The 26,510-nt window shown below is 43.9% G+C and overlaps 1 protein-coding gene across 4 annotated transcripts in view; it reads right to left on the bottom strand.

Annotated features, from left to right (window-relative positions):
* The window catches only part of LOC140693408 (trafficking protein particle complex subunit 9-like), a 101,755-nt gene that overhangs the window by 44,677 nt on the left and 30,568 nt on the right, over window positions 1–26,510 (bottom strand). For 2 of the 4 annotated variants that reach the window (XR_012069141.1, XM_072957287.1), the window contains exons 5-7: window positions 25,474–25,577; window positions 25,084–25,138; window positions 17,691–17,778 (exon numbers count right to left, since the gene is read on the bottom strand). The gene's annotated coding sequence lies outside the window, so the exon portion shown is untranslated. Of the gene's footprint in view, window positions 1–6,606; window positions 6,869–17,690; window positions 17,779–25,083; window positions 25,139–25,473; window positions 25,578–26,510 lie in introns of those variants that run through there. The other 2 variants (XR_012069142.1, XR_012069143.1) reach the window with 2 other exon arrangements.

Here is a 26,510-nt window from a genome sequence, read left to right on the forward strand (position 1 = left end):
TGATAATGTCCTTTAGGTCTTGTCTGGGCTCTATCTATAGCAGCAGTACATGGTGACCAACTGGGTACCCGCTCCTTTGAGACCACAAACTCTTGGGGGCCACGTGGGAAGGAGTGAGAGATTACAAGAGGGGTGGGGGAAGCAAAAAGCAAAAATCACAGCCCAAGTCCCAAATTCAAGGATACTTTCTCAGAAAAAAGTATAAACTATTTCACACGTGTGCAATTTGGCTACTATTTTTGTGGCTTGCGGACAGCAAGAACATGGTTTTCTAGTCCAAAACCCAGGTTACATGCAAAGAAATGTATATATTCATATCCAAAGGAAACCAGAGCTGCTCAACAACTGTTTGCAGTTAGAATTGAAAGGAAATTTGATAAAGGCAATCTCTCTCTCTCTCTTCTTTCTTTTCTGGAATCATATAATTTTAGAAGTATTTGCGTGACTAAGAGATGGCTACAGCCCGTGATTCTGCACTGGAGTGTTTGGGGCTGAGGAAGCCCAGATTACATTCACTCTGTAAATGCAATCACACCAACACACTGATAGGTGCCGTGAGTTATGGAGCTGATGTTCCAAAGCAGGCAAAATTATTCTGTAAGAGAACTCTAAATAGAAAGTAAGAAATGCAATGTCCTGTACTCAATTTCATTTGCTATATGGGCCATTAACTGATAGTATATCTTGACTAATGAAACCCAAAAATAAATTGTCAACATCGATTTTCTTCATCTGACCATTTTATGCTAACTTTGGATATTAAACCCTCACTCCATACAGAAAGCTCACGCCTATGCTGCAGCACAGTTACATCCGTGGAAGAAAGCCGACCAAGGGAGAATTGGAGAGTTTCCCTTCAGAAGCTGCGAAGTGTGGTTTTGCACCTGTACATCATTTGCAACCACGTCACCGACAAAGGAGTTAGACCTTACCTCTGTGGGGCGAAAAGCACTGCGTGCTTCAGAACCATCAAAGAACACTGAGCTTTGTGAAACAATCCTGAGGCACATAAATCATACTTTTTCTGAAAGGCTCCAAAACTGACCCAATTCACCATTCCAGGTATAACAGGGAAGTACTGGAAATAGTAGAGAGAACATGCTCTTGAATTCTGACACGGCCCTGCTTGAATCCTGCTACAGCATTTACTGGCCGCTAAATGGATCAATTCCTTAACCCCTCTGAGAAGGCTTCCCAATCTGCAAAAGGGGGCTGCCACCGCCCACCTGGGAGGCATGGATGTGAATGCAAAACGCAAGTAGGGCGGCCGACTGGTACCTGACACGGGGCCTGGCTAGTTTCCCTCCGCTGCCCTTCTCCCTCTTTAACCTTGCACTGTTCCCCCGGTAAGGATCAAGCCCCCGGAGCAGACTGTCTGTATCTTCCGTTTATCCCTGGATACATGCCTTACCCTTAGGAGGCCAGAAAAACAACTGCCTCCTCCCAAGTCACTAACAATGTTCTTAAGAGTCTGGGTATTTTTAACTCTATTTTTCAGGGAGAGTATTCCAAAACTTTCCAAGCACCAAGCATTATCCAGGTTGCCTCCCCTCCAGCTGCCCATCCCTTCTCACCTCAGATACTCTGAATGATTGACTTCTGTTCATGGGAAAGCGAGTCCGGTAGGGTGTGGTCTCCCTAGGCCTCCCTCCCTCACAGGTGAGTGTGATTACCTTCTCCCCACTCCCCACTCCAACTCCAGCTTCTGAGGAGTCTCCTCTTCCGGACCCTGCAGCCTCTGCAACTTCCCAAGACACACATGTGGCCAAGACCCTCCCTTCAGATTTCTTCCAGGCTGGCCATGCCCACCCCCTGGCCCCTTAAAGATAAACGGCATTAGAGTGAAAATCCCAAACGCTGCTGACAGACACACCAAAGCTGCATGGTCTGGGCTTTCCTCCAACCCAGGCAAAGCCCTGACCCCCCTCAGCCTCAGTCTGCAGCCCTCGAGATGATCTAATTCACATGCAAGGCTGTGAACACCAGCTAAGAATGACGACTCCCAACGTGTATCTCTAGTCCGGCTCCTTCACCTGAGCCCGTCTCATAGACACGAGTGCCTCATTGAAGTCCTAACTTGGATGACAAATGGCATCTTAAAAATGCCTCATGTCCACCATTTACTCTGGAATTCGATTCCTGGCAGGTACCTCCCAGACTCCCCATTTTAGTAACAGCCCCAGCACCCACCTATGTGTCTAACGTCACATTCAATTTCCAATGTTCCCTCCCCCCGGCTCTGCCCTGGAATCAGTCCTGTTATTTCCGTCACTAAGCCCATCTCAAGTGTGGTTCTGCAGGGACCATGGCCGTAACCCCACAAGCTCACAGCATGGTGCAGTGACTAACAGTGCTCCGTAGGGTGCTCCCTGGAAGGGGAGGCATCTCCTGCCACGGATCACCTCAGAAGGCAATGGATTCTCACAAAGCAGGACCAGGAGAAGGGACTCAAGTTTCTCCCGTGGTCTTAGCTTTAAAGGGCCCGAGGTCTGAGGGAGCTCCTAATTAGCAGAAACACTTGCCAGTGAGCAGATGAGGATGTGGGAACCCAGGGAAAGCTGTTCTCACTCCAACTCCTGGGCTCTCGGGAGCCACAGGAAAAGCCTGTGTCCAGGGCACAGCCCAGCCATCACAGATCCCAGCCTGCTTTTGCCAACCCGGACAGCCTAGACTCCATCTACTTGCGACACTTACTTCTGTTCTGTTCCCCACCCAGAATGTGATGGACTCATTCAGATATTCTGGCCTGCCTCAAGCGAGACAAATTCAGTGAAAAATGAAGTGTCCACATTTGGACCAGAGCATGAAAGGAGAAACAAGGCCTCATAGTCAGCATGGTGGTGGTGGCCAAACCCTTCCACCGGATGAGATGAACCATGGTTAGGGTGAGAATCCAAGGTCCTAGGTCGGCCAAATCATCTTCCTTCACGGTTGACTGGGGTGTTGGAGACTGACTACCACAAACTAACGACACGGCCGTCAGTGGAGGGCGTCAGCTGCAACAAAAACGGATTCAGCTATTTAATGCCATAATGGGTTAAAAGTAAAGGCCGGGGCAGGGAGGTCTGTACGGCTGCTGAGGCAAACCACAAACCCGGCTCTGAAAGCCCACTGGCTGGAGCAGAGAGGAAGCTACGGCCCTTTTAGCAGTCCCTTTGCCCAACAGATCCAGGTGAGCCAGCTACTTAGGAGAAGGCCATGTTGTCCTCATACTCAGAAAAACCACCCTCGTAAAGGGAACAAAATAGTGGCATGGATTTTAGACCCACTTCTGCCCCTTTATGGAGGCAAAGTAAAGTAAATGGCACGGGTAAGTTGAATGCAAAAAAAAAAAAAATACTAACTGCTTCCTCCAACAGCTTCCCCTGCAGCTGCTCACCCCCGAGCCAGCCACTTTCTCACCAGTGACCGCTGGCCAGGAAGCGCCATCACGCACGTCACACAACGACAGCAAGGAACCGCGTGCCGAGCACGTTTGTGGAAAAGCAGGAATCGAGCAAGGTGCTGCAGACTTTGACTTTCCAAGTTTAAATACTCCATGAAAAGTATCCCTCAGCAGCCGCCTAAATCAATTCGCGTCTCACTTCTTCAAAACAATCAAACAAATTTAATAAGGGCGCATTTGTCACCAAATATAAGAAGGACGAAACAGGTCCCTCAAAGCAGGGATTTTAACAGCTATCAAACACCAGTGGGTGATGTGCTAACAAAGCAAATATTCCACAAATTTAGAAAATAAAAAGACTACTAGGATAACACATGGATAAAGGCAGCTGTTAAGTTTTTGCTTTTTAAAGCGATGGAGACATTACGGAGTGCAATCTGGCTATTCCCAATGCAGGGTGTGCACAGCCCACATTTTCAGAAGCAACAAAATGCTCACTGGGCAGTACAAGAGAAAAGAGGAATGAAGAAAAATGAAAAGAGGAACAAGAGAAAATTAGAAAAACACAAGAACAAAAATGTGTTTGACAGCATGTACAAGAATTTACGTGAGTGTGTGAGGCCAGGGACGCGGGGACGGTGAGACCCACCCTCACTTCCTGCTCCAGGGAAGGCAGGGGCCTGTGGGGAGCGGCGCTGCTGGGGGACCCCAACGTGTTCAGCGCCCCAAAACAAAACTCCACCTACATGCGTCTAGGCAGCTTTTGAGCTACAAATTGTGGTCGCATTTCAGGCTCACTTCCACCAAGTGCAGAAGGAGAGAATTAGGCTCTGGTCCTAAACGAAAGCATTGTTTAAAAAATTAATGACTGTGGAATAGCAAAAGCAACAATGGAGTAAAAGTGACTGGAAGAGAACGTGCTTGACTCGAGCTCACTGGCCGCGTTAACTCACTGACGTTAAGATGCTGGATAAGCCCTTATGGTACCAGAACAGAAAAAACCCACTAGGAGGAAGGTTTAATGCGCTGCTGTATTTTGATGCCGGGAGCCATGCCTGGTACACGAGGTTCTGGGTAAACAATGGGGACAGTTTCAACCACTATGGGCTAAGCACACATCCAGCTACTCCACCAAATCCCAAGGGTAGACTTCAAAAGGCAAAAAAAAGCTGGCATTCTCTGGTGGGTCTGTAGACTCAGAGCCAAGCAGTTACTGAACAAAAATGTCAACAGTGCCTCCTATGACAAAAGAATAGGCACTGGCCAGGGGCCTGGGGCAAGGCTCCGGGCTTCCACTGCTCACCCACCAGTCTGTCCAGGGGGAAAAGGTGGTCCCTGCTTATATTGCACCGATGTACCTACCTTGACTTATGCCTGGGGGCTCAGCACGTGGTGACATGTGAGGTGAACCGAGCCAGCCTTGGTTTAGCACGGTGCTGGCAGCTATGCCCTCAGAAGTGCCCAGGCTCCTAAACCTGACACCACATCTCCAAGGAGCAGAAGGGGACTGCGGACATGTAGATCACAGGGCCCTGTTAGGACAAGTACAGATCATGGCCACGACATGACTTGCCCCTTCCGTAAGCCATAGAGGTATGTCTGGGAGGAACAGAAAATTCGTCCAGATCCCGGTAGGCACCTCACACAGGTGGGACTCAGGTCCCCTGTTCCTATCACTCACAGGGCTGGTCTCTACATTCATTTTATCAATTCTCTGGCATCTTCTCCTCCAACTTACCAACAACCAGAAAGTAGGATCTGATCTTAAGTAAGTTCAAGAAACACAGAGCACCGCCTTCACAGCCGACCCGGCAGCACGTGCCAGGTCCTACGACCGTCACCTGTGGGACCGCCATCAGCGCTCTTCGGACTCAAGGCCCGAGGCCGTAGGCCGGGGGGACAGAACTTCCCTCACTCTCCCCAGCAAAGGGGGACCACTTCTCGGCAAAGGCATCTCACACTCTTCTGCCCGAGGGACAGCACGATGGACACACGGGGAAACAGAGCAGAACGGGGGGGGGTAGGCAGCCCAGAAGGCTCGTCTGCACTTCCGTGGCAAAGCGGGGCCGTTGACTTAATCACAGGGACAAAGTGAGGAGGAACATTTCCCTGCTCTGTCCCATACTCCGTGACAAAACTTTCCCTGCGAAAGGAGTTCATTCAGAAGTCCCTGGCGGTGTTTCTGATGTCCTAACTTGGCATGGTGGCTGTCGGGCAGGAAGAGAGGGCCTGAGCCGTGCAGGTGCTGGACCTGGGAGGCAGGAGACACCGGCTCCACCCCCAGCTCAACCAGCTCCTCGTTCTGAGTCTCGGGATTCAGCGTCTCATCTAAAAGCAAAGGTATGAGACTGTCCCAGGACAGGATGCACAACAGAAAAGAAATGAGAGCCATTTAAAGAAAGTTTCCCAGTTGCCATATTTAAAACTGTAAACAAACAAACAAAAAACAAATACTAGAAACTGATTTTAAGAACAGATATTACTGTTCTACTGTATGTAAAATACTATGATTTTGACATGTAATCAATATAGAAAGTAACAAGATAGTTTACATTCTTTTTCCTTGACAAGTCTCAGCATCTGATGTGCATTTGACCTACAGCACATCTCAGCACAGACCAGCCTACTCTCCAGCGCTCCTAGCATCAGTGGCTGTGTCTAACCTATTGGACAGCAACTCCAAGGGTCCCACCAGGGTTCCTGGCTGAAAAGCAGGAGGATGTGTCCACACTAACCTTAAAAGGATCTCTCTGAAACAAAAGTGGATTCACTTTTAAGTGTCTGTAAACCGGAGGGCTGCACCTCCCTCCACCCTTCGCTACAAGACAGCCCTCTTCCTTCCTGATCCCTTTCTGGATGTAGGGAAGCAAAACGGCAAAGAGCCAGGGTGGATGGGCCGACAGGTAAACTTACTTTCAGTCTGTGTCCAGTCCCATGAAGTCCTCCTTCTCAAACAGGATGCAGAGGAGGGGGATCTTGTCCCCAGAATTGTTGAGGGCCCTATCCAACCACTTAGACTTTAGCAAGATGAAGAGTGACTCAGGGAAATCCTTGATCCTCTTCACTACCCTGCAGCCCTCGTAGATTGAAAGACACGTCGGTGCTTGTCTGCTCGGCTACCTCCCCATGCAGCACAAAGACAAAGAGCTGAGAGTGATTAAGCGAGGTGCCATACAGTTCCTCTGCACGTGGAGCTTATCGAAGGCCTTAGCCAAGAGGCAGTCGCTAATGGTGACAAGGCCCACGAGCTTGCGGTTGGTCTGGAATTCGCTCCACCCATTCTCGGGCGCATAATGGTGCCTGTAGTGGATAAAGAGTGCCAACTGGGAGCCGAACAGGCTGATCTGGCTCACCAAGGGGATTCACTTATAGATGCAAAAGAAATTCTCCTCTGAGATGATCCCAACGGCTTGGACCACCACGGGGAGGGTCTTGAAGTCCTCAGCACACTGCACATAGTCAGGGATGCTCATGTTGCAGGCCCTGCCGAGAGGGGAGAGGAGATCGATGTTCATACTTTGCTGTGGGATGCAGGCACCTCTGGGTTGCGGTGACCTTGTGTGTACCAGCCAGAAGGCAAGGGAAGTCCAAGCAAAGCCAGGGGTACAGTTTGTCCTCAGAGTCTGCACATGGCTAACGTAGCTCGGATCACATTACCTAGCTTTTGGTCTAGGCTTCCTGACCCTGCAGAGAAGGGTCATTCCTTGTTTTCTGTTTCCAAGCACCTAGCCAGACCCTGATGCAAAATCAGTGCTCAAAACTGCTGAATAAACTAATGAACAAAGGAACTGCTTTCCCAAACCCGCTTCAGCAGAATATAAACAAAAGAACCACAGTGGGATCAAAACATCTGGATTTCACCTCCAATTTATTTGAAATCCTAAGCTGTAGAATAATGGATAAGAAAACTTGCCCTGGGGAGGAGGGTACAGTTCAGTGGTAGAGCACGTGCTTAGCATGTACGAGGTCCTGGGTTCAATCCCCAGAACCTCATTTTAAAAAATGAAACAAATAAATAAACCTAATTATCCTAATCAAAAAACATTTTTTAATTCAAAGTTGAAAAACACCTTGTAATTGACACAACATTGTAAACTTGACTATACTTCAATTAAAAAAAAATTCTTGACGTACAAGAATATATCTGGATTATGGAAGTTTGCAAATGTAAAATGCCTAGGGTACCACCTGCATAAAAAGGGGGGACTGTACAGATTTACTATCCCTCCTTTATGAGCTATATATCCTTTGGGGGGGTATAAATACTAAGAGCTAATTTTCTCAGATTAAAAAAGAAAATATTACCTGATCATCAGTACTGCTGAAAGATTAGATAACGCTATGAAAGCATCTGACCCACTGAGGTTACTTAATTAGTGTTTGTTGAATGAATGAATAAACAAGCAAAGTGAATGCTGCTCCCTGCCACAGACCATCATAATGGTACTTCCTGGAAATCCCAAGCCCACATTCCACTTGACTCTACATTTACCATGTGGGTGACCAGGGCAGACCTGTGTGCTTCTCTAAGCCCCAGTTAAATAATGAATAGAAATGAGGGCAATAATACAAACCTCAAAGTGTTAGTGAGTCAGTAATGAATTGTACCCCAACTTTGCAAGAACGGAACCATTTAGGAAAATTGGGCAAAGAGTCCATAGGCCCTCTCCATATTATCTCTTATGACTACATGGGAATCTACATTACATCTTAAAATAAAACTCTAGTTTCTTAAAGATGCTTTTGAGGTTAATGAGCTCACTGTCTAAAATACGGAACACACAGCAAAAATAGGACAATGCCCAGCATACGAGATACACTCAGTTAAATTTCCCACTGAACCCACTAGTCCCTCCAACTTCAGAGCACGAGGATGGGTCCTCGTGGCCAGAGGCCACTGCACCTGAAGCAAACAAAGCTAATGGTCCCCACTTCCAAGTGACTCTGTAACTACCCTAGGTCTAAATTTGTATTCATAATTTTTTTCTTTTCATTAAATAGAAACCCCCAATTGCATAGCCTTCAGGTCACCAAAACCTGATCGCAGAGATCATGATGGCAGCCCTCCTTGGTGAAACAATAAAATGAAGAGCCATTTCCACAAAACCTCTGTGTAAATCTACTAGGGAACTTCATCCTGGTCTGAGAGGAAGAGGACTGGGGAGGAGGGGGCAATCTGGGGCACAGAGAACCATGGGCAACCTGTCCCACAATAGACTTTAAACTCAACTCTCACTGTCCAGAAACTTCAAAATACACACAGAGTGCTATGGACAAGTTTTTTTTTTTTTTTTAAAGAAATCCTTGACTCCCTAGCAGGTCTTGTTTCTACCAAGACACAAATGGCTTATGTGTATAATGTTTCACAAAAGCATTAAAATATTATCACCCCAACTTGACACATCAAGAAACTGAGGGAGAGAGGTTTATCACATTGTACAAGTTTAGAGAGAGGCCACGTCAGACACCGTATTTAAACCCAAGACCCTGCTCCAGTTCTCACACTAGAAAGTGTGACATACTGACCCTTTCCTGCCCTCTCCTTGCAATAAATCACTGAAGAGTCTTTTCTGTGCCACCTGGAATCACAATCACATCCATTTTACACAAACAGCTATGTCACTCTTGGAGGACTTATCAAAATCTAAAGGGTTACAATGGGAGGAGAGATTTGCATTTTCTGTTTCTCAAAGGAAACATGGCTTAAAAAGAAACTGAAAAGTACTTATCTAGTCTAAGCCCTCTTTGTGCAGAGAATCAAATAGAGGCTCAGAAGATATGAGGAAAGTGCCTTATTAACAGATATTGCCTCAGCGCAGCACCAAACCATCCCTGGGCAATTCTGGGTGAGGATCCGGGGGGCCAAGGAGAATGAGTGTTAGAAAAAGGAAAGAGAAGAAACATACAACTCCCTGTCTCTACACCACCATACCATGAATTTCCACCAAATTACCCAGTATGGGTGCAGTCAATATTAAGGTGGGCTAAACAGATTATAGAAACCTGGAAGTCTCAAACATAGTGGAAATTCCAACATTTACTATGCTTTTTTCACAGTTCAAGCATCAGCTCAGTGGGTGCTCCATACCAGGGACGACACTAGGCCTGGAGTTCTCCCAAATACAGATCTCTATTACCACATATGCAAACCACATAAAGGCCCACCAGAAGAAAAGCGCCCACAGATAAGATGGAATTACTGAAACTGAAAACAGCCAACTAGCATATATTACTAGGAAAAACGGTGCTGCTAGAAATGGACTCATGGACATAGAAAGCAAACTGTGTTTAGCAGGCAGGAAAGGGGTGATTAACAGATACAAATTAATAAATATAAAATAAATGAGAAGGACCTACTATATAGCACAGGGAACTATATTCAATTTCTTGTAATGAGTTGTACTAAAAATAATCTAAAACATATGTATATACATATGAATATGTTTATAACTGAATCTCTGTTGTACACCTGAAACTAACATTGTAAATTGACTACACTTCAATAAAAAATAATTTTAAAAAATAAGTAAAAATAAAAGCAACGCCATTAAGAAAAAATAAAAGAAAACTCTAATCCCCTTAGCTGTAGGTGGTGGAGAATTCTGGTTGCAAGCACCAAGTCAACTGGATCACTCCAGCACTGGCTGTCACTCTTTCTGACCAACAGAGAGTCACTTGCTTCACTGAGGTTACTTTTCTCTCCTGTGAAAGGCAACAGTTGCAACTAACGATGTATAGAATCTCATCATTCACAAGCCCAACAAGTAGTGAGGACTTCCCAAGGGCCAGGCTCTGGACAGATGAAAATATAGGGTCCCAGATTTATTCATGCTTAGAAGAATTTTAAGCCATAAAGACATTAATTCTTCCTGTTTTGATAGATTCAATGCAATTCTGATTAGAATACCTACCAGATTTTTCATGGAATGTAACAAGATAATTTATGGTCAGGAACAGCCAAGAAACTTCTTTAGAACCACCACTGGGGAGGAGTGGATAGGTCATTGATTTCCACTGTTATTTCTGAGGTGATGAAAACGTTCTGGAATAATAATGGTTTCACCACTGTGAATATGCTAAAAGCTGCTGAATTGTACCATTTAAATGGATGGACTTCATGGTGTGTGAACAATATCACAAAAAAGCTGTTATATGAAAAAAAAATTTCTTGACAATTATTTTCCCCTCTATACAACTAGTCTGCCACACAATTTAAGAAAAACAAAAAACCAAAACAAACCAAACAGTGCCAGGAGCTCTTTAGGATTGCAATGTCCCTATGTCTCCAAAGCTTCTGGTGGTGCTGTTTCTGTTAACACACACTAGCTGTGCTGGACTTATTTGGGACTGTAACTATCTTTCTAAAATCCACGGTCACACGTTTCACCCTGGGAGAGGGAAGCCTGGAGGATGTCACAGACTCATGCATTCAGCTTATTTTTAACTGAACCAAACCCTGCTTTCAACACAGAACTCTCTCTCTCACTATAAAAACACGTGACATTAACAAGCACAGCCATCATAACAACTGAAAGTGTTCAAGAAAATTACCTGGGGCAGAAACACTAAGGGAGGAGACGGAAGCTCACTCAGCACTGAAGCTCCCTTTTGCCAACTTCACCAAGAGAAGCTGGGCGTTACAGCCTGAGGCTCTCAGCCTGAGAAGCAGTGCCCACACCACTGAGCTGGTCCTCAGGGAGCAGGAAAGGGAGACGAGGGCAGCCCCGGTTTGCGGGGCAGGGAAAGAGGGGGGTTGGGGACGCGGGCTGCAGCCCCGCTCGGAGGCCAGCCCCTGCCGCCCGCCCCCGTCCGGGTCCGCAGACCCCGCCCGTCCGGGACGCAGCCCGCCCATGGGTGGGGACGGGCCGGCGGCCGAGGAGAGGAAGCCCGGGAGGAGAGGACTGGCGGGCGGGAGAGGGGAAGGGGACGCCAGTCGCGGACTGAGGGGAGCCCGGCTGGGGCGAGAGGCGGCATGTGCACACCTGTCCCTGGGTAGCTGTGGCCGGGGCAGAGGGGCAGAGGGGCCTGGCCCGAGCAATTTAGCTGAACACACGCTGACTCGCGCCCTCACGGGCTGTGACACGCCGACTGCCCTCCCGCAGCCGCCTGAACCTTTCCGGTGAGCCCCCCACCTTGTACTTCTACAGCCGGAGGCCCCGGCCCATGGCAGGAGCCAAAGGCCTACCGGGCAACAGAGCTGAGATGCCTTTGGGGCCGATCCTCGGCTCGCAGTTGGGGCTTCCAATTCGCGGTCCAGCTGGCACTGACTACGCATGCGCAGGAGGGTCAGCGATCCTCTGGGTTCTGTGAGAGAAGCTGGGGAAGTGAGGGAGGGAGAAGATGGGAGGAGGAGGGGAAAAGTGGAGGTAGACAGATGGACAGGAGGTGCAGAGAAAAGGGAGTAATCTGGAGGGGGGGAGGGGAGTAGCAGAGATGGAGAGATAAATCTTTACCTCTGGTCGCACCCTGAAACAGGCAGCAGTCCTGCCTCTGTACCCTTCTCTAACCCTTCAAGGCCCGCAGCCCAAATTTATCTCCCTGGTCCAGCCCTTCACCCGAGGCCTCTGCAGAACCCCTATGGGGATCACACCCGTTGCCCCCACGCGGAACTGGGTTTCCTGTTGCTCTGGGAACCAAGCACCCGCGGGTGTTGTCGCTCAGATCTACCTTGGGAAGAGTACATTTTCCCCTTTTACACGCTAGGAAACAGACAGGCAATATCTCTGCCTTAGCTCCACTGTCCCAGGTGTTGGGCTGGCGGGGAGCGGGGTGGTACAAGATCAGAGCCCCAGAGGGAGCAGACAGCCTGATTGTTGGTGCATAGTCCCCATCCCTCCTTAGTAAACCACATCCCACCATAGGGGAAACATCAAGGGGTCACAGTAGGTCCCTGGGTGTGGGAGAGCTTCCCTCAGTTCCAGTGCCCAGCTTGCTAGGTAGATAAGAGTGTTACCGAGTCCAAATTCATTCTCCTCAGTGCAGGACAGGCCAATAATTTGGGAGACCAGGTGTTGGAGCATGGAATAGCAAGTTTCTGTAGACCTAGATGGCAAACTAATGTTGGAAAACCATCAACCCAAGTCAGAATTCATGCTCCTTTCCTACGTGCTTGGTTGTTGCAAACTTCTTGGTGTAGGAATTATTTGTTGTTAGAATCCTTTGTTCTTGCAGCTACCTGCCTGGCTGGGCAAATCTGTAAACCTCCACGAAAACAAACGTTATTTTCTATTCTGAACCTCTTAATCTTTTTATGAATGAAAATGTGTTAAATATCCTTAAAGGGCAGAGACTTCAGAATAGGCTCTCCTGTATATTTCAGGCTATAGGCACATTTTTATACAAGCAAGATGAAGCCTAGGAGGCAGAGCACAGGATTAAAGTCAAAGGAACAGGTCTAATATGGAGACAGGTTTGTTCTTTTCTATTACCGGGGGAGAAGCCACTTCAGGGTTTATAGCACTTTAAGTTAAATATAACTAAAACTTTAAGGGAATTTACATACATAGGGGGGAATGTGCATAGCATATCTGGAAAATCACACAAAGTATAGTAAACAGTGGCATCTCCAGGGAGGGCTGAAAGAACAGAGAATTAGGGAAAACTTCTCTCACTTGTGTATTTTAGTGCTGTGTTTGAATTTTTTTAACCATATGCATGTATTTGTTTTTCAGTTAAAAAATGTAATGGATCAAAGGAATAACTAGAACAGCAAATACAGCAGCCATGGAATCGATGAGCCATCACTTTTGATTTAAGCCAGGAAGTATTTATTGACTCTCTCCTATGTGCCCAGCGCTGTTTTAAGTATTCTATTATTATTATTTTTTTTAATAATATTATAACATACTATCCCTCACTCCTGCCCATGGTTGGTGGAAAACCCACTGAGTTTTTATTGAGTTGTTTTCCAAGGTGTAGGGATGAGTTATAAACAGAACACATATTCAGGGCAAAACAGTCGGAGTGATTTTCCAGTAAGCCAGACAGCTATGAAGGGTTTGCAATAGAGGCGCCCAGAGGCTGAGAGGGAAAGCCTCCTGGACCCTATAAGAAGCTGCCCAAAGTGCCTTCTCCATGGCACTACTTAAATAGGAAAGAACAAATCTGACTCCATTTTAGATCTGTACTTTTGAATTTAACAAAGCCAAGTTAATACGCTCTGGTCTTTTCATGGGTTATGATGTCACAGAGGAGACGGACAGGTCAACAGGGAACCACTCTGCATTGATCACGGAGCCAGGGAACGGGAAGGGTGGCAAGATATATGACGCATCTGCAGCTGTGCCTGCGCTTCTAGGCAGGTAACCAAAGTCACCTAGACGAGGTGCCAAATGCTTGTGCACACGACCACATCACCTGACATGTATTAAAGAGAAATGGAAGTCTATAAAGATCCAATACCCTTGGTGGGTACACCGTCCAAAGAGCAAATTCACAGTTTGACAACTGGCCATCTCTGTTCCCTGGGATTCATTCTTACAGAACCTTAAAAACCACTACCCTGTCCTCAAGAAATGCTACATATTTGTCCTATTTTTCGCTCAGGGATGGAGCATGTTCAAGTGAATTTCAATGTCTGCACAGATTTGACTGTTTTTCTCCAGGTTCACTTGTCCATTCTAAAGAGGCCTGAGCTAAGTGCATCCTCCATATGAACTATTCCCTCCAGTGAAAGCTCATTGAGCCTGCAATTAAAAGCCAACTGAACAAGACTGTCCTCAAGTAAAAAGTTCAGCCACTCTTCACTGATTTCTTAACCTCCTTTCCTAGCTAATTGCAACAGACTAACACCTCCCTCCACCAAGCTACCCAACTATGTCAGTTTGTCTCCCCAAAGAGAAAGTAAGGTCCATAAAAGATGAGACAACTTCATAGTCACCTCTGAATTCCTAGCATATAGTAATGTCAATAAATAGAACTATGATTATGGCTTATTTCCTTTAAAACCTTTCTGGTTACTTAAATGAGACCATGGAAGGGAGGTGTTTGCGGTCCAGTATCTTGATCCACAAGACTCTGGAGGCCTTTTTCGGAATGGCTGTTCACTGATCCATTCAAAACACATCTTCTCATTCCAGAAGTAGCTGTGTTTTTCTGCCGGGAGTTTGTGGTTACTCTCATGCCAGAACAGCTTTAAATTATATCCTTACTTTCGATTTGTTATTTTTCCCCTCTTCCAACAAAATTGACTTTTCTTAATTTCTTGCCTTGAGGAATATTTTTTTTCCTAGTTCACCCTTTAGTAAACCATGCTTCTCGGGATCTGCTTGGCCATACTTATGATTAGTCATCCAACTCGCAGTGTGAGAGGCCTGGGGCTCACCTCATGCCCTCCTGTCAGGGCAACTGAAACCCAGCTCAGGAGCCAAATGGCCCCCCAGCGCTTCTAAGGCTTGCTTACTTCCTGGAATCCCTTTCTGGTTTGTCTTGGATTCTGAGTATTTCCCCTCACTTTCTTGACAATGAGCTATGCAGCTTGAAAGATGAGGAAGGAAGGTTTTATTTCTTAATCAATATTTTAAGGAACTTGTGTAATGAAGGTTTTAACAAGTTTCTATATCCCTCCATTGCCGAGGCAGGAAACACACTAGATATTTTCTAAATTTAGATATCATGTGCATTTTTTTCTTTGCTTTTGTTTTCTTAACTATCAGACATTTTTTAATTAAAAAAAATAAGGCCACATATAGGATAGAGCCTTGAAGTGGCATACAAAATTAAAGGGCAAAGACAGACAAATGAGAAATACTCTACAAAGTTAATAGAATACATACACTATGGATCAGATCAGCAATTCTCTGTAACAGCTTGTTGAAACATGACCATGAGGTAAAACTTCTCTCCTGTCAGGAGATGGCCAACAGAAAATAGAATTAAAACAACAAACTAAAATTCTACGTCTGGTGAGGTATAGAAGGCTACTAGCTAAATGTGTCTTCTTTTGGAAAAGAGGGAGGCTCACCAGCTCTTTACTGTGGAGCCTGAGCCCAGGGGAGGGCAGTGAAGAACCGCCCTGTAAGTACCCAAGTAGCAAAATGAGTGATGAATAAAGAGACTTGAGCTTTGATGACAGAGATGATACTACTATTCACTTGTCCTGTAAAGTATGAGTTCACGTTCAGTGATCAATACCTCTGCGTCCTCAGGGATTGAGATTATAGGAAAGTGCACAGCCCGGGCCCAGACCTCCTCTTTGAGCTCGTGACATTGCACTTAGATGTCTCAAGGGCACCTCCAACTCCACAAAGACCTGACTTCACAGATCTCCTCCCATAGCAGGCCTGCCCAGGGCTCCTGGTCGGGGGGCAAGGTCTCCCTGCCTCTCCCAGCACGGGCCCATCTCTCACAGATGTGACTGGACCCATCCTTCAGGGCCCAGATTTCCACAGTCACCGAGCCCCACCACACACACCTGTTTTTCCAGGTACTCACTGGCACTCACTCAGCACTGACTCTGCTGGGAACCACACTGCCACGTTATATCACTGGATCTCCACAGCAGTCCTGGGAAGTTGGTACGTCACTTCTTTAATTGATTAAATTGTTTCACTTCCTTGAGTGTGTCATCCAAAGTGACACGGCTACTCAGCCACAAACCTGGGACTGAAAACCACTTAAAAATTGAACACTGCTACACCTCACAGCCACCCTACTCTGACTCATCACATCACCTCCTGCCGAGCCTTCTAAATGTTTCCAAGCATTCTACAATACAAAAGTGATCTACAAGAGCACCCCACTCCCCTACTTAAAATCTGTCAATGATGGTCCACTGTCCTTAAGGGAAAGCCAAACCTGGCCTGAGCACAGCCCAACGGCACGGCATCCGCGTTCCCTGCGCGGCCGCGCCGCCTCACCCACTACGAAGCTCTGCACTGGCCGTGTCCAGGACAGAGATGCTGACTCCGTACAACCTGGGGCTCATCTCACTCGAACAATGATCACCTTCTTCAGTGGTCACCCTCTTCAATGCTGACTCTCAAAAAAATATTTTTTCAGGATGAAACAATATCTTTTTCCTTACAACTTCAAGTCATTGATAATGAGCTCCCCCCAAAAGAGAGAAGACGTAATTCTCAGTCTCCTTATCTGTAAAGTGAGAATAACAAGGAAATATGTGAGGTTTTAAGAGAAATAATATTCATGTGAGGCTGAGGGACAATTCCATCATACAGTAAGCACTCAATATGTGCTTACTTAATATTAATAAGAATATATTGCACTCCAGCAACCTTAAATCAATGCTTTATGGCTTTGTCCAATAGACTACAGACAAACTGTTGGATGAACCCCTTTGAGCAGATCAGCACAAGTGTACTGGGAGAGGTAAGCGCTGACTCCATTTACAGCTGCAGCCAACCAGCACTACTGGGCGGGGGCAGTTTGCTCAAACTCTTTCATGTTGCTTGAGCATTTAGTTGTCGTTATTGAATAAAGGCATGTGTTGTTTAGTCAAAGCTCCTGAAACATAAATCTTCAAAGATTGATGCAAATTGGGTTTCAATACAACACTCTCACTAGAAATTATTTGAAAATGATAGTCTTAGCTCCTCTGCATATCAAAGGGCATGTTCTTAATGTATCTGACTAAATACACCAAAAGGGTTGTTTAAAAGAAATTAAGATAAAGCCATCCTGAATAAGCTCTAAGTATCATCTGCACAAAACCCCACCCAAGGGTCTCATTTCTCACTTCCACATAGGTGTTCAGGTAGCCTAACTTGGGTCTTGGATTCTTATAACACGGGGGTGGGAAGCGATGTGGATAGATTTATGTAGCAAATTTAAACCTAGGGTATTTGCAGTGTAGGAATCCTAGAAATAAACAAATTGATATATATACCCACCCTTAAGAAGCTCAGCCTTTCCATTTACAACAGCATTAAAAATGAAATGAGAGATACATTTAACAAAAATTTACAAGATTTGTACATTGAATATTTTGAAGTATCACCAAAAAAATTTAAAAGATTTACATATACGGAAGACATCCCATGTTCATGGAATGGTAGACAATATTGTTAAAAATGTTAAGACTCCCCAAAGTGATCTACATATTCAGTGGAATCCCTATCAAAATTCCAGCTGACTTCTTTGCAAAAATTGAAAAACTGATACCAAAATTCATATGGAAGTGCAAGGGACCGGGGTCAGCCAAAACAATCTTGAAAAAGTAGAACAAATTTGGAGGACTCATTTTAAAGTTTACTAAAAAGCTATAGTACTCAAGTCAGTATAGTGATGGCATAAGTTTGGATAAATAAATCAGTGAGACACAATAAAAACCCAGAGGGGAAATACTTACATTTACAGTAAGGTTTCCACGAGAGTGCCAACAACACTCCATTGAAAGAAGAGTCTATTCAACAAATGCTGCTGGGACAGCTGGGTATCTGCAGGCAAAAGAATGAATCTGGAATCTGGACCCCCATATTGTATATAACAAATAAAAATTAATTCAAATTGTATCACAGACAGAAATATAAAAACTAAACCTATAAACTTTCTAAAAGAAGGGACATTATAAATCTTTGTGGTCCTAGGATAGGTTTTGGTTTCCTAGATACAATACCAAGAGCAGAAGTGACAGAAGATAAAGGCAGATAAACTGGACTTCATCAAAATTAAAACTTTTTTCTTTCAAATGACATCATCAAAAAAGTGAAATTACAGGGGAAGAAGGTATCTCAAGCGATAGAGTGCGTGCTTAGCAAGAAAAATAAAATAAATCAATACATCTAATTACCTCCCCTATAAAGAAATTGTTTTAATGTTTAAGAAAACTAAAGTGAAAAGACAATCTGCAGAATAGGAAAAACATTTTACAAAGCATATATGTAATAAGAGACTAGTATCCAAGATATATAACAAATGCTTACAACTGAACAATACAAAGAAAATCGACCCAATTTTTAAATTTACCAAGGATTTAAATAGATACACAAATGTCCAATAAGCATATGAAAAGATGCTCAGCATCACTAGCTAAATCAATAGCAAAATGCGATCTAATTTTACACCCAATAGGATGGTTATAATCAAACATGGACAATAACAAGTGTCATTCAGGAGGAAGAGATACCTTATATGCGGCCATTGGAAAGGAACAATGGTGCAGCTTCTTTGCAGAAGTCTGGTGTTTTCTCAAAAGATTAGAGTTATTTGGCTCAGCAATTCCACTCCTACATATTGAGTCATCCCTTAGAATCCTCGGGGGGATGGTTTAAGGAACCCCCCACCCTGGATAACATAACCCAAGGATGTTTGATTCTCTTTACAATCAGCCATCTGGATCCATGAAGTGGAAACTACACATAAGGAGGGCCAACTCTACAGCCAAAAGAATGAAAACTTATTCTTACAAAAACTTGTACATCAATATTCATAGTAGTATCTTTCAGAGTAGCCAAAAGTTACAAACAATATCCATCCATCAATGAATGGATAAACAAAATTACCAAGAATCGTCCTACAAACTTTTGGTTTTTGAATCTTTGACAAAGGAGGTGAGAACATACAATAGAATAAAAATAGCCTCTTCAGCAAATGGTGTAGGGAAAACTTGACAGCAGCATGTAAATCAATGAAGTTAGACTACTCCCTCACAGCATACACTAAAATAAATTCAAAATGGCTTAAAGACTTAAACATGTAGACAAGACACTATAAAACTCTTAGAAGAAAACATAGGCAAATCATCTGACATACATCTCAGCAATGTTCTCCTAGAGAATTCTACTCAAGGAATAGAAATAAAAGAAAATTTACATAAGTGGGATCTAATTAAACTTACAAGCTTTTGAATAGCAAAGGAAACAGTAAGCAAAACAAAAAGACCACCTATGGAATGGAAGAATATATTTACATTGAATGAAACTGACAAGAGCTTAATTTCCAGAATATATAAACAGCTTTTACTTTTGATAAGAAAGAAAAACAAACAATTAAATCCAAAAATGGGCAGAAGACCTAAACAAACATTTCTCCATTGAAAACATACAAATGGCCAATATGCACATGAAAAAATGCTCAATATCATTATCAGAGAAATGCAAACCAAAATTGCAATCAAATATCAACTCTCACCAGTCAGAATAGCCATCATTCAGAAGTTCACAAACAATAAATGCTGGAAAGGCTGTGGAGAATAGGGAACGATCCTACAGTGTGGTGAGAATGCAGTTTGGTGGAGCCATTGTGGAAAACAGTATAGAGATTCCTCAAAAGACAAAAACTTGACCTCCCATATGACCCAGCAATCCCACTCCTGGGCATATATCCAGAAGGAACCCTAATTCAAAAAGACACCTACACCCCAATGTTCAGAGCAGCACTATTTACAATAGCAAGACATCAAAATAACCTAAATGTCCACTGACAGATAACTGGATAAAGAGGTTGTAGTATATTTGTGCATTAGACTACTATTCATCCATAAAAAAATAATAAATTAATGCCATTTGTAGCAACATGAATGGACCTGGAGAATGACATTTTAAGTGAAGTAAGCCAGAAAGAGAAAGAAAAGTACCGTATGAGATCGCCCACATGTGGAATCTAAAAAAAAAAAAAAGCCAAAGAAACAAAAAGATAAACTTATCTACAGAACAGAAACAGACACAGAGACATAGAAACCAAACTATGGTTACCAGAGGGGAGATGGTATAGGAAGGAGTAAATTGGAAGTTCAAGATTTGCAGATACGGACTATGTATAGAATAAACAGCAAATTTATACTGTATAGCACAGGAAAATATATTTAATATCTTATAGTAACATGTTTAAAAAAATATGAAAATGAATACAGGAATTTTCCTATACAACTGAAGTGTTGTGTTGTACACAAGAAAATGATGCAGCATTATAAACTGACTAGACTTCAATTAAAATATGTTTAAATAGACCAAAATGAACCAAAAGAAAAAGGATATTATCAAACCAAAAGAATAAAGTACTGATTCAGGTTACAACATTGATGAACCTTGAAACTTTATGCTAAAATAAGCCAGACACAAAAGGGCTAATAGTGCCCTTTTAAGTAAACTGCATCTAAGTGTTTATTGTACTATTCCTAGAAATTTTCCGGAGGTTTGAATTCTATCAAAATTAAAATAAAATATATTATTCATTAAAAACATAAAACGATTCCTCACAGGAAGGCTTTAATTATTAAATGCAGAAATGCATTTAAAGCTCCTGGAACAACACTTTGCACGTCCACAGACAGTCACTGCTATCACTGCCACTCAGAGGTTGATACCAGCGCTAATGAGTGCTGCCTCGACTCGCTGCCCTGCAGACTGGAGTGAGGGCCTGGGCCCTGACAGGCAGGGTGACCGTGAACCTGGGTCAGACACAGCCACGCCCCAGATTCTGCATTACCTAACTTTCTTATACAAACTGCTACATATAACATAAACACGCTACAGGGATGTATCTTACAACACAGGTAATATAGCCAATAATTTACAAAAAATATAAAAGGAGCATAATATTAAAAATTGTGCATCTATTGAACACCCTGAAACTTATTTCATATTGTAAATCAGCTATACCTTTATAAAAAATTAAAAAATAATTTTAAAATATTATCAATTTAATATTCCATTCGGTTTTTAAGCAACTACTAAACAGCTTAGAATGTAAAAAAGCATTTAAGTATGATAAATTTGCTTACATATATATTTACTTTCAGCTTCCTGCTAAAAGAGAATTTAAACAATTTTTTAAACACTGCTTAACAACCATAACAACAAAAAGACAAAAGTGAGAGTGAAGAGAAAATGTAGATTCAATACTTAAATAAAACCAGGGGAAGGTAAAGTCATGAAAATAGATGCCTTGAAATCAGGGTAAGTGTTAAAGATGGACTAGATATTCAGCTGTAAGATTCTTGGCAGCTAAAGTAAAAAGAAAAAGATGATGGGGTGGGTGGTTGAGCTCAGTGGTAGAGCGAATGCTTAGCATGCAAGGGGTTCTGTGGTCAAGCCCCAGGGCCTCCACTAACAGATAAATACACCTAATTGCCTACCCCTCAAAAAGAGCCCCAAAGAAAAGGAAAAGAGAAATTTCTTTACGAAAAAATCTGATATTAAATTTCGATTAAATACATAAAAAAAAGAAAAATAGAAAAAGATGTGTGACACAAGCGATAATGCCCGTGAGATAAATCTGTGGTGGCTGCTGACAGGTCCCCATGTCCCACGTGGGAAAATGTGAAACATCCTTCTCACCACTCAGAGTCATCCTCAGCCCACACCACCCCTCCCCATGTTAAATGCAGGAGCACAGGCAGGGCCCGGACTTTGCTCTCTCTGTGTCATCACAGTGAGACAGGTTGGAAGGGGGCAGAGCACAGCCATTCAAGGAAGGCCACAGCAATTAACATCAAAATGGTGAAGCACTCAATCCCAAATAGGCCTTGAGGCTCAGGATGAAGAGATTTAATTTCTAGCAGATCTTGAGCATCATTATACACCCACTGTAATAGTAACATGGTGAATAACAAGCCCCAGGCACCATGGCAGTCCCAAGGCTAGCCACAAAAGGTCAAAGGGTGGGAAATGGCCAACTTCGTGGTAATTCCATTCCCTTGCCCTAAGGCTGGTCCTTCTACTTATTAGCATATGAAACTGCCAAGCCCATGAAAACAAGCAACACAGTGTCACCACTCTCTCTCCCTCTTTGGAGAAGTCCCACACTATGTCTGTGGAGTGTGTACCTACTTTTATTTTTCAGTTAGCATTAAAGATTTTTATTTCAAAATACAGACGTTTTGTAAGAATTACAGTCAACAGATGACACTTTAAAGTCAGCAAGGCTTTGTTTACGCTTTACCCTAGTTCTAACAGATTTCATACTCTAGAAAAAAAAAGAGAGAGAAAAAAATTGAAAAAAATAAAAAATCCTGCCATATTTGAAAAAATTAAGTTCAACTATGATCAACTTTCAAATAAAAATGTATTTCATATTAAATATAAAAATGCTCAAAAACGGTTTTATATCTGGAAACATCCCTTGAAAACTTCCTCACATTCTTTTTTTTTAAGATTTTTAATTGATTTATAATCATTTTACAATGCTGTGTCAAATTCCAGCGTTCAGCACAATTTTTCAGTCTTAAGTGCACATATAAACACTCATTGTCACATTCTTTTCTCTGTTACCATAAAGTTTTGTGTAAATTTCCCTGAGCTATACAGTATAATCTTGATTATCTATTCTACAATTTTGAAATCCCAGTACCTACTTTTAATCTGAGCATACAACCCCAAAACATCGTAGTGTTTCTCTTGCCTTTCAATATATATCTTTGAATAAATCTACATTTACTCAAAATTGGCTTGCTTTTGAATACTTTCCTGCATGAAGCCAAGGACCCACATCCGGCGGGGCACATCCCAGGGGCTCAACCAAATGCTGGGACACAGCCCTTCTCATGCCCCACGTTTTTTCTTGTATCAACAGGACAGGGTTGTGAAGGGAGCTCTTAGGCCCCAGCTAAGGGACAGAAGCAGCACCAAAGGCTCCAATTGGCGGGCAGCCCCTCCCCCAGCAGGGGCTTGTGGTTGACCCAGTTCTCTGTGTTTCTCTGTTGTGCTGAATCCCCAGCCAGAGAGCGTTCTCCCTAGGCCTAACCCCACAAAACCCTTCTCTCCAAAATACAAGCACATCATGTCACATTCCTCTTGTTCAACCAGGAAATGTTCAGCCCACGTTTTCCTTCCCCAGTAAAAACCTAACTGTCCTCCCTCCGATCCCACCAATTCTTTCTTTGTGAGAACTCTGCACTCTCCACACACCATCCTGAATGCTGGTGCCTTGCTGGCTGGGATCGAGATGTTTCTGTCTCACATAGCCCGCGTCCTTTCACTTTCCCCTTGCTACCTTAAAAAAGTCTTTCCTGAGTCACCCACTCATCTGATTCTGAACTTCACAAAGTGCTGAGCTTACACTCACTATGTGCATACCCCCCAAGTTTTGGCTAGGTTTCCTTCACAAGATCTTCATTAAGGAGCTGCATCAAGAAGTTTAAAGAGGCTACTCTTACATCTGCGAGGAGGAGCCTGAATAAAATTTAAATGGCTTTGAAGCGAGAGTTAACCAGGGGCAGAGAGGTCACAGGTCTTAGTCAACAGTGTCACAAGGCAAAATGTTCTTCAAAGGCTCAGAGTGGCTTCTGAACACGGAGTTGGCAGGGAGGAGGTGCCAGGCAGTGAGTGGGGTGAGTGACAGAGGGCACGTTTCCCCAGCTGGGGAAGATAGGTTTTTTTTGTATTTTTCCAATTTCTTACTACCTTTTTCCCTATTGTCACATACCATTTCCTATGAATTAAGAAAATCAATGTCAGTCATTTGGGCCACTTGGGAGAAGCTACACGATGCCATTCACAGGGCTGGGACATGACAGCCACACCAGTCTAAGTTGAAAGACCAGTGGGGGTATTTCCAAGTTAATCACGGGCATGCAGCAAACTCCCCAGCTTCAATTACCTCATCTCAAAAGTGGGGGAAAAAACTACCAAGCAAAGTGTGGGATGATTATGGCCGACATCTGTTTACTACGAAAGTGCTCGTGACAGCTACCGCTAAATGGGGAATGAGTATAAACAACGAGGCCCTGTCTACCTGAGCACACGTGCCCTGCCTTCCTGCCTTGGTGCAGCATCAGAGCTTGTTTAGCTGAGATGAACGCCCCCAGAGCAGCCCCCACGGGAAAGCTCCCATCTCTGCACCGCGAGACGTGTTCCTTTCCTTCTCAGAGCTGATCACATTTTGCAATCGCCTGTTTTTATTATTATACCTTTTGTAACTGCCTCCCCTCCGGAGTTTTTGCTCAAGCAGCACAGGGCCAGGTGTGTCTTGCTGCCTGCTGGGTATTCTGGGCTGGATGACAGCCGAGCCAACATCTGGCTCTGGTGCTGAAAGAAGGCGGTATAAGTCCCAGGGGCCCATGCTGAACCAAGGCCCCTGCACCGAAAATTATGGCCTGAGTTAGGGCAAATTACACAGTCTTCTTTACCCTGAGATTCCTCATCTGTCCATGAAAATAATTGCCCATGGCACACAGAGTTACAAGGATTAAGGAAATCACCAAATTCACAACCTTTTCAAGGGGCTACCAGTGCGCCCTCAACAGACAAATGCTGCCTTTATGGCTCTGACACACGCCAAGCAGGGTGGCCGGACAAAGTGAACACTGCTAATTGCCAGTGTGTTAAGTGCTTCATGTGTGCTATAATACTCTTTACAACTTACAACAATCCCAGGAACAAAGGAATATTATGCCCATTTCACAGATTCACCAACAGGTTAAGAGAGGTTACATTCTAGTCCAAGGCTCTATGGTGAGGAAATGGCGATTTAAACCTGAATCTGGGCCCAGGCCTGGGATCTCTCTCTCTCCCATCCACCTGACCACTTGCCTATGAAATCCACCTTCCAATAAACAATCTGCAGCTGGCCAGCTCTTAAATGCATTGTGTTCCACCGTTTGTCAATGTTGGTTAATTACCATAAATTGTTCTCAGAAACCACTACAGAAAAGAATGGTGGACTCACGTCCCTGCATACAAAGGAGAGGAATTCTGCCTTGCCTTCGCCTGTAATGTGCAGAAACCCTTCCCTACACCAACAAATCCTTTTGTATGATTCCTCCATGTTTATGTTTGCACACGGCTTATTAAAGTAGAATGTACCTGCAGTAATTCCATCTCGGTTGCTTTCCAAGTTTGCAGATTATCCATAATCAGTCTGTGAAAGAAAATAGTACAATGTGAATGAAAACACTGCAACCATTTCAGTAAACAAAGAATGCTGAAACCAAGATATCAGTGGCTGCCAACACACCCCAGAAAGGAAAGGCCTGCAGCCCAGCCTCTGCAGCCACTCATAACAGCGCCCTCTGAGCAGACTCAGAATAAGAAAGGACAGGATACTTGCCCTAGATAGCTAGGTGCTTGTCTAAAGAATGAATTCAGTGAGTCCAAATATTTGCTTCCTCCCATACATAGAGAAGCACTAAATTCTTGAACTTGAGACACCTGGCTTTCTTTAGATAACAAGCAAACTTTTGTTGTTCCAACAACCTGGTCTTTGTTGTAAATCTCCTATATATCGTAGCTCCTCCTCAACCTCTTCAGAGCAGTCCCTCAGTGCGATCTGGGAGACTGTCATCCTTGCTCGAGTCCTCCTGCCAAGTAAAACATAACTCTTAACTTTTAGGATGCCCATGTATTTCAGTCAACAGTTTTGGACACCATGAAGGGACCCAGAGCAGACTTCTCTCCAACTGAACTCTCCGAGGAACCAGAGCCTTGGTAGCAGCAGTGGTCCTTTGTGCCCGTCCTCCTCCTTGAGGAGTCCAGATGAATTTGGGTGAGTTTCTCATGGTTCTAGGATCTCCCATATTGGTTGATGATCCTGAGATTTATTTGGTGGTGTATCCAGGTAACTGGCCCTCCAGTTGAAAAATACTGAAGGGAATAACCCACCCAGTGGAGACATGCTGGGTAGGGCCTGGTTGAAAGGTAACGGGAAACACCCACCTTGAGGAAACCTCTGAGGTGGGACTGGTGGAAACATACCAGGAAAATACTCACCCAGTGGAGAAGTCCCGAGTGGGTCCAAGTTGAAACACACTGGGTTCAGGACTGAGTTCTTAGGTAAGAGGCTGGTCTAATGTTTTCCTCAATTTGATTACCTCCATTGAATTTTTTGGGATAAAATTAAAGTTCTTATGAGGAACCTTTCAACTCGAAAAATGGGAACCTCCTCCTGGCTGGTAACAGCTTTCTCCGCTGACAGAGAAACTTGCAGGAGTGGTAGAGGCAAATACTTAATGCCATAGAGTTGTCCCTACAGGAAAACTTATTAGCAATTTTATTTTGAGAACCAGACCTTAGAATGGTGAATAGAACTTTCAAAAAAAGAAAAAAAAAACAGAAAAGGAAAGAAAAGAAAAAGTAATCACAGATTGCGAGCCTCCAACTAATTCCACAGCCAGGTTTATATACGTACAAAACTAACAAAATTAATTGGGAATTAGAAAATAAAAACTCACTCTGAAAGTAACTATCCAGGCCTGTTAAAAACATTTTCTGGAATTCTGAACTCATAAAACAAA

This window comes from Vicugna pacos, unplaced genomic scaffold (assembly GCF_048564905.1).
Source record: "Vicugna pacos unplaced genomic scaffold, VicPac4 scaffold_19, whole genome shotgun sequence".
Classification (NCBI taxonomy): Eukaryota; Metazoa; Chordata; class Mammalia; order Artiodactyla; family Camelidae; genus Vicugna; species Vicugna pacos.